Genomic DNA, 12023 nt, shown 5'->3' on the forward strand with positions numbered 1-12023 from the left:
ATTGCAAAGCATTTTCTTTGTTTTGAGTAAAAAAACTAGAATAGAATTCAGAGTATGTTTCCTGCTCACCGTTTCATAATTAGCCCAAGTTTTGTGTGCAAAATGTATTTGAAATTAGATCTTTTTGAAAATTCATCAGTTCGAAATGGCTCCTAAAAGAACAAAGGGACTGATGTGGCTGTTAGATTGTGGTTGGAGTTTGGTGTGCGTTGGGCTTTTGAGGTTGGAGTACAATTCCAAACACGGTTGATTAGATAATGTCGTGCCAAACAAAGTAAAGTAATCACACTCTCTATGGCGCTCACATCCCTCGTTTCATGAGGTGATTCATAAGTGAAAGTCAAAGCCTAAATGACTGACACTATAGTGTATTGTGAATCACAGCACAGACCTTAATCACATTCACTAATGTTTCAGCTACCCTGCACGACAGACGAAAATTTATGAAAATTGGATAGTTGCGTTCTTCATGCATATATACTCGTGATGATATTTTTGTATCGTATTCAAACCAGAAAGATTTGTGCAAGGGATGGTTATCTGTGCATGTTTGGTATCAGAAGTAGAGAGAGAGAGAAAGAGAGAGAAAGAGAGAAAGAGAGAGTCTTTGTGTTGTAACCTTAGAGTGAACTTTGAGAGTGAGAATGAGACAATACATTGTGTCTATTCATTCAAGGCATCCACTGAACACAGTCTGCCTGTCTGCTAATCTCCTCTGTTACAAGTACAAAGCACGTTCCCCACCAAACTCTGTTAACAAAATTTTTATCTTTTTTGAAAATTTTTGACCAACTTTGACAGTATTTTAGATCACAATCGTAGCAAGAATGTTTCTGTTTCAGAAAAGATCAAAAATTATTTTTAGAAGTGGTTAGCATTTTGCACAAAAATGAAGAAAGAAAAATTCCCCCAAAATGTAAAGTGAAGAATCACGATTCATCATATCTGTTTAGTTGTGGCAATTTTGAAAACCCCAGATTTGTAGCCGTCTTGTAGATAATTTGAATGGTAAAATCAACGCCATTCAAGTACAATACACCCAGTCTCTCTTTTGTTACAACAATACACACTTTTTAGTTTATTCACTGTAGCGGTCCATTCACGATGCAAATGAAATTTCCAGTCAGTCATTCATTCATTCAGATGTCCTGAAGGTATTTTGGAAAGACACTTATATATGAAAACTATTTTAGGCATGTAATTCATTTGCTGGATTTATTTTCAATATTGAAATGAGCTGAGAGCAAAGGGTCAAGTGAGGTGACTTGACTGGGAGCAAAGGTCACGTCACCAGGTCAAAGGTCAGATCAGGACATGCTTCAGTCAGAAGTTATGCAATGGGAGATGAAATGTTTCACCTCTCTTTAATATTGTTATTGCACATTAATAAACAGTTGATAGGTAATATTATGAAGTTGAGTAGTAGTTTTATAAAACATGAAAAATTAATGTGTGAATTTTTAATATATGTTATTGAGAATGAAATAGTGGTTATGTCTGCTTTGTCAGAAAATCAAGTCACCATTTGCTGTTGTGATGGTTTGTTTTTTTGCTGCAAATTTGAATAAAAACCAATTTAAGTTCTTTTTTAAAAAAAAAAATAGTTCACACCAGTTGAGTAAAGTCCTTGATGTGTAATTCTGGACACTTATAAATCTTTAATATGAACAGAGTATTAAAAAAAATGAAAGTTGCAAAAAAAAAAAAAAAAAAAAGACTTTGCTATATTCCAAATGTTGATACTAAATAAATTTTGAAAAAAAAGTAGCATAGAGTTGTTAGTGACATATTGATTGAATATAATCACTCATAAAAAAAAATCAACAAAATATTGAAAGCAGAAAGGGGAAGTTGGATAAAAGCAATGATGAAAGTAGAGTAGAGAAATATGCCAAAACCATCAATCGCTGATTTCCTGTGTTAAAGGTTAACAGAGATATTGACATATCGTAAGTTATACAGTGTTTGTAGATAATTACTTAAAAAGAGTAATACATCAAAAAAAAAATTGAAAGTGAAAAATTACGCCTGACGTAAAAGCCATGCTGTCAAGACTGAGTTTCAGTGTATATACATAGCATCTACTTAACCATGCATTTCCTATTGTGAATACTGATATCAAAGCACCAGTGAGGTATTGACTTTAACATGAATGCAATCACTGCCGGATAATTACTTGTCAAAATATAATATACCATAAAAAATTCAAAATGGGGGAAATGAAAGGTAACCTAGTTATAAAGTGTATAAAAGGGCAAAGGAAGTGAACCAGATTACAAAAAAAAAAAAAAATTGGGGTGATGTCACTATTAGCTAAGGTTATCAATATATAGATACAAATCTATTAGATGATATCAATATTATCATGTGGGTACTATCCGGATGGCATTTGGGTAGGTATGACCCGTATACATAGGGTGACCTTAACACATGTATGTTGTCTTTGCTACAACGTATGTATGTACGCCTACAAGCGTGTGTAGACGTGGAAGGATGTCAGTATGCAAAGAGGAAGGATATTACGTAGGTACTAGCACTGGTATGATCAATAGAGGATATACACTATTGAGTGCTACGGCTAGAAGTAGATGTGACTGGGATGTAGGAGTAGTGTTATCCCAGCTGTCACTTCACTGTATTGAACTACTATGTGACAATTGGACTAACCATTGAACATCCCCAGATGGTGCATTTATACAGCAAACTAAGGGGTATCACTTACTGGGACTCCTGTGTGTTGTCCCTGCTGTGTACTGAACCATTCTATGACAATTTAACCAACCAGGAAACATCCCCAGATGGTGCATTTATCCAGCAAACTAAGGGGTATCACTTAATGGGCCTCCCCTTAATATCGAGAAATTATAAAATGTCAGAATTTATGTTTTATCCTAATACTGTACATTTTATTGTATATTGACCAACTCTGTGAAAATGGAACCAACCAGGGATCATCCCCAGACAGTGCATTTGAATACCAAACTAAGGGGTATCACTTAGGAAGACTCCCTTGTATGGCTAGAAAAGAAATGTAACAGTTATCATATACATTATCCCAACTACATTTTATATCTTGAACCAATTCTACTTAACAATTAAATCAACCAGAGAGACTCCCTAGAAAGTGCATTTAAACACAAAACAAATATCCAGGTTTACAATGGACAACCAGGGACCATCCCCAGAGAGTGCATTTAAACATCAAACTAAGGAGAGTCATTTAGAAGTACTCCTTGTATAGCAAGGAACATTCCCTATCACAATATCATCAAACTAAGGAATTATCCTACATGTAGGATGGTGATTGCAGTCAACCAGGAATTGCCACTGCCCCTTCCTACTCCTACTCCACCCCTCCCCCACCCCTCAACTTCCAAACGAGGGCATTGTAAAAAAGACTAAGCAATTGCAGCCAAGCAAGATAGTTTTATCTATGATTGAGGAATGTTCTCAGATAATGGTTTTAAAACATCAAACTATGGGGACCACTTAGATGGACTCCCTAGTATGTATATTTTTATCAACTGATCATACATCAGATCAGATCAGGTGATTTTCATTGTTTCTCTCGTAGTCAGGAATGAATATTTCAATATTTAGAACTGCTGATGACTTGAATTTTTTTAACACTATTAAAACAGATCACTATAAGGGCTACAATTCCAAAGGCCTTCTTTTATTTCCTTTTATTTGTAACAACTATTGTCTCTTAAAACCATTTGTGGTTATTGATGTGTGGTATCTCTACATCCCCAGGACTTACACATCGTCATGGCTACACCAAACTTTTTACTGGAAACAGTTCAAATTAGGACTGTTGATGAATACGTTATTTGATTGGTGTGTTTATTTTGCAGGCCTTTTTCATGCATGTTTTGATTCTCGAAAACATCTTTTTGCAAATGCATGAGCTCTGATCTACCAAACAGTTCTTCAGGTCATGAATTTTGTTGCGCTCACTGAAAAGTTTTAGCATCAGCATTGAAAGAAAATAGATATTGAATTGTACAATATTAAACAGATGGTCAGCTGTAGAACAAAATGATGAATTTTTGTGTGAGCTGTGTCAATTAGTTTGGGGCTTTGTGGTCTGCAAGGTAGACTAGTGGAGACAATAAACGCAAACTAACATGGGCTTTGAGGCTACCTAGCAATTTGGATTTAACAGATGGGATGTGCAGGATGACATCACAGGGTGAAAACTGACAGCACGCAATCGGCTCATCCATGTCACGTTTCAGAATAGCTGATCATCCCGGTATTGAAAGCAAGTTGCGTAATTACGACAACGCTGTGTTTTAGTTGGTTTCAATCGAATGCAATTGTCGTGATGCCAGTTATTACTAATCAGTTTTGGGAGTACAGCTGAAATGCCCAGAGGGCGAAAAGCCATGCCACTATTGTTCCTTCCTATTGGAGAAAATTAAAGAGTGACAAAGTTGGACATTTTATCAATATTTAATTTGCTTTGTGCGAGCGTTTTTGCACTCTTTATTTAAGTAACTGTGATTGTACACAAGTCTAGCTGAGGGTAAAAGGAGTGTTGGTTGAAGGAGCCCAATACAATTCCAACTCTCCGTAAATTGATCACAAATTGTATAAAAGCATAGTGTTATACAAATGACTTGAAGTTGCTTTTCTTTGCCGTCTGTTTGCGCTTGTAAGTTGTGTACTTCAAATCATGGATTATTTTGGAAGAACAATACTTGTCCTTTAAGTGCAGGCCTATAAATTTGTGGTGAAAGCAGGTAAATTTTTATGAAAACCTAACATTATTTGTATGGTAAAGCAGATATTGGTGTCTTTGTTCAGAACTAGTACGCCGTCAATATGTGGTTTGATAGATGAACAGTAACAAGCAAGGTCTACAAACTCCTAAAACGGCGTTATTCTGTGTTATAGTTTCACTCATTTCCGCATGTTAGTTTGCAGTTTTGTATCTCTCTCTCCAAAACCTTTCACTGGCTTTAAATGCTTTGTCTGGCTGTCTACAGGCTGTCTACAAAATTCTGCATTTTCAGAAAGTAGTAATTTGCTACTTTCTGGTAGGCAAAAAAGGAAAAGAAAAAAAAAATTGGATTGATAAATAGATACATTGAAAGTAGAGCAGTGTTAAGTTACATTTAATAATAGTATATCTCCATGCAACGTTTACAAGTGAGTAATATCATATTTGTTATTACAGAAGTCGTGATCTTTAGGTTAGAATTAATTTTTAGGAAGAACTGATATTTTGTATTGCTTCAAGAGGAAAAATAAACGTATGCATGCACCATTTTGCTAAATCTCACAAAAACTTTAACTTTAATACGCAAGAGTGAGTTAGTTGACTAGAACGTTCCTCCATTTTACGATTTCCATTGTCCTCTCCCTTGTCCATACAGAGGGTGATACAATACAAAAAAAAAAATTGAATTGTGTCTTTCAAATTAAAATTGTTTCTATAGCAGATGTTGTCTAATGATTCCTTCTTGCGACACAAGAACAAAACATTTAATCAAGTCTTGTGGCTTTAGATATGACCAGCATCTATTATATAAATGCAGTGAAGAGAAGTACCTGCAGAATATATAAAAAAAAAATACACCATGATCGTAAGATCTACCATTTTCGTTGACTTGGTCGGTACGGAAAACCAATTGCATTGTCCTAATTAAAAATTAAGCCACGCATTTACCTTGGTAACTTGGAGATTATGTACTATTAAGTATTTATAATTAAATTAAATGAATTTTCATCAGCAAAGATTGAATTATTGACGTTATTACGGGAAAAGTTGACGTGATTGACGTTTGATCATTGACTTAAATAGGATGCGGGGAGAAGGAAGCGAGAATGTTCCCTCTTGAACTCCTAAGCCTTATTAATAGCTTCAGATTGTCTCATTTGAATTGCACCGACTCTTATCCGCCATAATTGTATGGAAATGTCTACGTCATTTGAATTCTACCAATTCTGTACACTTACACAGCTCTTTACAATAGGGTCGTGACAATTGCATTGCTTCATAACTTATTAAACAGATCAGAAGCTGTTTCTGACTAAATCTACTTGTGTGATGTCGGCAAATATTCAATTTTCAGTCATTTTTGAAAAAAAAGAAGTGTCGCATTTTTGTGAAGTATTGATGAAAATTATGCCGCTTTGTAACTTTGAAACTGATTAGAGAAGATATTTAGACAAAATTAACATATTATGTCGTAAAATACTAATTTTCTGAAAATTTTGAAAAAAAGTCCCATTCTCTTGTATTATCAATGAAAGTTGTGTCACTTCATAACTTTTAAACAGATTACAAGATACGAGACCAAATTATACTTAGTTAATGTTGTATGATACTAATTTCTCAAAAATTTTGAAAAACTTCAAAAAGTGAAATTCTCTTGTACTCTTTCAATATTGACAAAAGTTACATTGCTTCATAACTTTTGAACATTTTAGATGTTTTCGTAGCTATACTCCTTATTTTTATAAGATTTCTGAAAATTGTTTTCAAAGTGATGCGTTCTATTGAGATACTTCACAATAATGATATATCTGCAACTCAATGTTATTACTGATTACAAGATGTTTGACATTCTTTCTTATGCCATAAACTACTAAATTTCTCAAAAATTTTGGAAAAAAGTGATGAATTCTGGAAAAAAATGTAATGAAGTCTGTTAATATATTGAATTAATTCAATGTTGATATAGCTGTAGATTTTGAATATATTATTTTCTAAAGATTAAATTTTCATGGGAACATGTTATTACCTATTTTGATCAGATAACAGTTCCATTGATCAAAGAGATGAGAGATATGCAAAAATTAAATTGAGAAGTACTTTCACAGAGATTTCATTTCACGTAATAGTGGAAAACAAGGCACAAAAGGCACAAGTGAAAGTAGCAGAAGTAAAGTCAAAATCTGAGCAAGACCAAAGTAGTCTGCCGTTGCCAGTCATTTGTAATTTTATGGAAGAAATAATGAAAAATCACAGAGTTTTGTGATTTTGTGAATTTGTCCACAGAAAGTTCACGAAAGTGGGAAAAAAAGTCACCAGTGAAAAAATATTGGAAGTTGCGATTTGTAAGCATGCAGAACAAAATACTTTATAGTTATAGTTACATGATAGAAAGGTAAAAAGATGTGTAAAGTACAGGTCTCAGAGTTTTGTGATGTGGTCTTGTCCACACAGAAATTTCACTGACAAAGTGGGAAAAAGTCACCAGCGAAAAAATTGGAAGTTGCGATACAGTTCAAGTTATCAGAGTCTCGAATACTCCGTAGTTACAGTGCAAATGTACTTACTACTTGCTATGATTGAAGTGTTAGAGATCGTAATGACATAGGCAAGTTTTGTGACATGGTCTGTACAATAATACTACACATTGATTAGATTATCAACTACAGTGCAATTTATCAAAGTGTAATTTCCACTGAACAATAAAAAATTGTAAATTGTACGCTGGTTACAAAAATACTACGGTACCCGAGACAAAGATGAAAAAATTGCCATATCAATATTTCAGAGAAAGAATTCGACATCAACCTGGCTTTAATTCGTGACAGTTGAACATTTTTGAAAACTAATTTTTCTCCAAATGTGAATTTTTTTTCCCAGTAGACATAAATACAGCTACTTTGCTATCGATCAATGACATTTGTTTAAAGGGCCATGGTTCATTCCTAGGATCTCACATTAGTACGATCTTAGAGCCATAAGGGTTATTCCTTTGTGTAGGACTAACTTTTTATACTGTGCTGCACTCCTGTTTTTCTCACCCATGTAGTAATCCTAATCAGACACAGGCCTTTAATAGCCATTTTATATCTCCTTGTAAAAAAAATGTCAAATGATTGGTCTGTTGTTGTTCATTTGAAACAAATTCTGTGAATAATCACAGTTTTGTGACATACACCCTACAAAATGTGAGTGAAATTTTCTCACTTTGTCAAAACTATTTTGAGAGCAAACACTCAAGGTCACGACCACATGATGAGAGAATTGCTAAAAAACTTAAGTATTGTCTTCCTATGGGGAAAGAAGACAGTTGAAATTAGAGATGGGATATGTACAGACAATAGCAGGACTTAGAGACAGTAAGATGAGTCAGTCAGTCTGTCTGTCTGACTGTCTGAATGAGATCAAAGGATCTATAGTGGACATCCTACCAGACTGGACAAAGTTCAAACTCCTAGAGGTCATTGCCAAAATTTGACAAATGGGAATGGAAGTTACACTATCCATGTCATTGAATAAACAAGCAACAAACAAACAAACCAAAATGCGTTGTCAAATTGTTCATCGAAATGTGATTTGTTAAAGTGTACAAGAACTCAACTGTACTATAGATTTTTTTGGGGGGGAGTCTGAATGAATAAAGAAAAGCAACTCGAATAAAGTGACTCATGCTGGGATTCTAGTTCAGTGTTACCTGAATACTAAAGTGAGCTACCAACTTGGCTAAAATAATCTCACTGTTTTTTTTCTAAGGTTTGGTAACCCCGGTATCAAAAATGGAAAAATTTGATGAAACTGGTATTACTTTCAAATACATTATACCATTTGAATGGCATGCCCAGCCCTGGGATAGTTAATGTAGATTTTATGTATTTGGCAGCCGTAACAAATTTCTCTTAAACATTTTTCCAGTCATGGGCATAGGGTAACCCCCTCCCCTCAGTAACCCCCTCCCCTCAGTAACCCATTTTCTAAGCACGGAGAAAGAAATGTCTATATCTATCCATATATCCCAATGAATCTATTCAACCATGATGTATATTAAGATCTACATGTAGTATAGAATCAACCAATCCAATTTCTGAGTTTTTTGGTCATCACAAGTTTTGTTTCCAGGGGAAAATAAGAAATAAGAAATGTATAAATGAAACAAAACTTAACTTAAGTGAAATGTAAGTTTCACATATGACTTCAGGCCTTACTCTCCAAACATTTTGGAAATTTTTTTTCTTCTTCTGATTTATAGCATGTACACATGTTCCCATTTGTAACGCATACTTCAGTTTCCTTTAATATTGACCTTTGTCAATTTCCACTTCCATATCAACTGACTACGATTTTCCGGTTACCATGGGAAGCCAGCTTATTGAAAGGAAGGAAAGATGAATAACCAGTCTGCAGATACCAGTCACTGAGATGAATAATAGTCTACAAATATAAGAATAAGTGAGATAAGAAATTATGGATTATGAGATGGTACTGTGTCACAAAAATTTTTTTTTTTGTGTGGGCTTTAAAATCCTGCAATACTGCTCAATTATTTACATTTGACATTTCATGTGCGAAAAAAATGAGAGAACTAAGGTATATGAATATGAACTATTTTGTCTGATTTCTGAGACAGATTGCCCTGAGCTTGGGATCTCAGATTACATTTAGCGATATACGACAAAAGAAGGGGGAGAAAACGTAGGTAGGCTAAGGCAAAATGGAAAACAGGATTCGGAGACAGTAGATATTTGAAAGATGACAGTGTAAGATTAAAGTGGGCAGATTCTCCCACAGGAAAGACATCGGGAAAGAATTACAGATGTCAAAGACATTGATCCTGTGATTATTGAGATACCATTGTGTGTGTCTGCTGAGAACTGTGTGTGCTGAACTTGCCAACAGATGGTGAAAATTAACACTAACTGAATCAATAGATAGAACGGACTTGTAAGTTGTTACAGTTTGATTGTAATAGAATTACTCCGTCTTTCTGTTGTTATAAAACATAGCAGGAAACTATTACTGCCTACTACATTAACAACGTGACACTCTAATAGCCGAATTGCAGCACAACTGATGAAGTTTGAAGTGGTGCAGAGTAACATGATTCTGTCTGTCTGTCTGTCTGTCTGTCTGTCTGTCTGTCTGTCTGTCTGTCTGTCTGTCTGTATACATGTCTGCCTGTCTCTGGGTTTGTCTTAATTCTAGCATATTAATGATAAAGTTATGTTTTGCAGTAACAAATGATTATAAGTCTCTGGTATAATGTCTGTCTCTGTTTAGGTCTGTTTCATTGGCTGAGTTCTAGCATGTGAAGTTAGAAGTGGTGCAGATCGCGTAATATATTATTAAGACAATCTCTCCCTCCCTCTCTCCCTCCCTCTCTCCCTCCCTCCCTCACTCCCTCACTCACTCACTCACTCACTCACTCACTCACTCACTCACTCACTCACTCACTCACTCACTCACTCACTCACTCACTCACTCACTCACTCACTCAGTCTGTCTGTCTGTCTGTCTCTGTCTGTCTGTCTGTCTGTCTGTCTGTCTGTCTGTCTGTCTGTCTGTCTGTTTCTTTGTCAGTCTGTCTATGTCTGTCTTGGCTGAATTGTAGCACATATGGCAAAGTTAGAATGTGTCAGAGTAACAAACAATGAAATCAGTCTCTGTCTGTCTGTCTGTCTGTCTGTCTGTCTGTCTGTCTGTCTGTCTGTCTGTCTGTCTGTCTGTCTGTCTGTCTGTCTGTCTGTCTGTATTACATATGATATAATGTGCATATCACATTGGTAATGATATATGCCACAACTTTTAAACATTATGTACTTCCTTGTATATATGCCATACTTGAAACGCCTTTCAAGTTATCTGTTTATATATCACTCATATACAAGTATTTCATTCAATGCCAACAAAACTATAAAGATGAAGAGAATAACATGAAGATGCAAATAATTTGGAAGGCATCGGATTTGAAAGTACTCCATCACTGTTGTATCGTATTAGAATTGGAATCAATTCATTACAATACACAATATGTTTTAATATTATTAATCAATTCAACACATAGGGATTTGTAATTGTGACAGATGTACCATGCTCAAGTTCAAGACTTTTCTGGTGAGCTAGGGAGTCAGTTTCAGACATGCAAAATTTTCTTTTTGTTTCTCATTTTTTGTGGTAATTGTTATTTACAAAGTAATTGAATGTGCACGCTTTGAATTATTTGAGTCAGTGCAGGGTGTGTACTTGTGAAAGACAATCAATTTGTATCTCTCTATATACATATATGTATGTAGAAACTCTATCAGAGGTCGTCGGTTGTAGATAAAGGCCAGAGGCATCAAATTATGGAGAGAGTAATATAGCAGGGTGATATCGTACAGGAAAGATTGACACCTAGTTGCTTCCTATTCTCATAGTGTCGGTTTCTGTGACGGGTTCATTGTGAAGGACACTGTTGGTAGATGGATGAATGAATTATGACGGTTATCCGAGTGGAAATGAAATTGTAGGCACAACAAACAAAGTGACTTGTGTGGAAAAAATAGATGAATCAATGGGCGGTAGTATAGAAATGGAAAGTATTGAAATTGATGTGAACAATGAAGTCATAAATGATATACAGGGCTTCATAGAACCATGGTGTATATGGTATGTGTGTGTGTGTGTGTGGGGGGGGGACATCTACTAATTTAATACAGTTTATTTTGCTTGTGTGGCAACAGTTTTGATATTTTTGTCAAAACAGTTTGTTTCTCCCATTTCATAATTTTTAGAGAACAATAAAAATTGAGGGCAGCAAAACTTACTTTGAAAAGAGCTGTTGGCAAAATGCAGGAGTGGTTTCATATGTATTTAACATTTTTTTAGAAGATGCTCAAAGATGGTGTTGTGAGGGGACAAGTGGGTGGGTTTGGGTTCAATAAAGTTTGGGAAAATTTAGTAAAAATTTATAGTAAAATTTGGTAATATTTCAGAAATTTTGGTACAATTGAAATTTTTTTTTTGTAAACTTAGTAAAACTTTGACAAATTTGTTCTACTTTTATAAAATTTTGTAAGCTTCGTAAATTTAGTAAGACTTAGTAAAGTTTAGTAAAATTTGATAAAATTTAGTAAAACTTTGATAAAATTAGTAAAAGTTGATAAACTTCGTAAAATTTCGTAAACCTTAGTTAGACTTGATAAAATTTAGTAAAAATTAATAAACTTTGATAAAATTTAGTAAAACTTTGATAAATTAAGTAAAAAGTTAGTAAGTAAAATTTAGTAAATCTTAGTAAGACTTGATAAAATTTAGTAAAATT

The 12023-nt window shown here is 34.6% G+C and overlaps 1 protein-coding gene across 2 annotated transcripts in view; it reads left to right on the forward strand.

The window, feature by feature from the left end:
- Positions 1 to 12023, forward strand: part of LOC144432596 (uncharacterized) — a 40839-nt gene that overhangs the window by 3829 nt on the left and 24987 nt on the right. The window lies entirely within an intron of this gene.

This window comes from Glandiceps talaboti, chromosome 3 (genome assembly GCF_964340395.1).
Source record: "Glandiceps talaboti chromosome 3, keGlaTala1.1, whole genome shotgun sequence".
Taxonomy (NCBI): domain Eukaryota; kingdom Metazoa; phylum Hemichordata; class Enteropneusta; family Spengelidae; genus Glandiceps; species Glandiceps talaboti.